Below are 1,259 nucleotides of genomic sequence, written 5' to 3'. Positions count from 1 at the left end.
AAAAAAAAAAAAAAAAAAAAAAGTGTGACTATAAAGATTATTGAACATTATGTTAAAATGTGTTACACATAGAAGAAAAACAGAGCTCATGTTTTCTCTCGGCTCATTTCCTTTCTTCGTGTATTATACTCAAGTACTTAGAAGCTACTTGCTTTTCTCCCAAGCTAGGGTACAAACTCCCTGACAGTTAAATGCTTCTTTGCTTTTCATCTGGTGCCTTGCACAGGGCTTGGCACATGGTTTGGTCTAAAATATTTGTTGAATAAATTTGCAGATAGCTCAGATATGTAGGAGGGGGAGAGAGGGTTACTGAAAAATGGAAAATGAAGGAATTTAGGGTGGGGAGGGAGGTATAGGAAAGAGGAAAGAGGGTTCTAACTTGCTCCTCTTCACTGCAGCCCAGTGTTTCCCGGACTCTTTGAGTTCTGCTCCCGTTACACAGGTGCATCTCTGCAAGGAGCAACCCAGCTGAACAACAAGGTGACATAGTCCCAAGTTCTGTTCCCTCTTTCCTATGGTTCCCAGGACTCAGAGCCTCAGCTTTGGGGATAGGCGGGAAGAAGACTGTAAATTGGGTGTTTCTCTTTCAGATCTGTGATATTGCCATTAACTGGGCTGGTGGTCTACACCATGCCAAGAAGTTTGAGGTGAGTGAAGATGGGGGAGACAGTGGCCACTCTCAGGTAGATGGTCAGGGTGATAGCAGGGGCAGTTGCATGGAAGACTTGTTCCTCCGTTTATAAGATCATTGTTTTGCCATAGGCCTCTGGCTTCTGCTATGTCAATGACATTGTAATTGGCATCCTGGAGCTGCTCAAGTAAGTAGCCCAGGAGGAAGTGGGGGCACTTACAGGACTCTTAGCTGATCAGGTCCCCAAGACTTTGCCCTGGCCCTGACCCTGACCTCTTCCTCCTCCACTTGCTTCTCCCCATTTCTTGAAGCTTTACTTAGGCTGCTTCTTCCTCTCTTCTGCAGTAGCAGATTTGCTACTGCCTACTCACATTTCAGCCTTCTCTGCACATCCCTCTCCTGTCCCTGCCTCCAGCCTCCAGGCTGGAGCCCCAGAGTTGCCCTTAGGGAACTGGTGGTATTAGGTTTCAGGTGACTTGGGCAGAGGCAGACTCTTCATAATTCCAGACCCTGTGTTTGGGAGGAGTGGGTTGGAGGGTTCACCTCTACCTCAGACCCTGGCTTTGCCCCCATCCCAGGTACCACCCTCGGGTGCTCTACATTGATATTGACATCCACCATGGTGACG

The 1,259-nt window shown here is 47.6% G+C and overlaps 1 long non-coding RNA gene across 1 annotated transcript; it reads left to right on the top strand.

Moving 5' to 3' along the window:
- The first annotated feature begins 397 nt into the window (after nucleotides 1–397).
- Nucleotides 398–1,257, top strand: LOC103584646. The gene is made up of 4 exons (XR_550004.1): nucleotides 398–480; nucleotides 591–647; nucleotides 763–818; nucleotides 1,210–1,257. It is a non-coding gene; the product is annotated as an uncharacterized LOC103584646 (long non-coding RNA).
- Nucleotides 1,258–1,259: the final 2 nt, after the last annotated feature.

The sequence above is a fragment of the Galeopterus variegatus genome, unplaced genomic scaffold (assembly GCF_000696425.1).
Source record: "Galeopterus variegatus unplaced genomic scaffold, G_variegatus-3.0.2 Scaffold73269, whole genome shotgun sequence".
In the NCBI taxonomy this organism is placed as follows: domain Eukaryota; kingdom Metazoa; phylum Chordata; class Mammalia; order Dermoptera; family Cynocephalidae; genus Galeopterus; species Galeopterus variegatus.
This window is presented reverse-complemented; position numbering and strand designations above follow the sequence as displayed.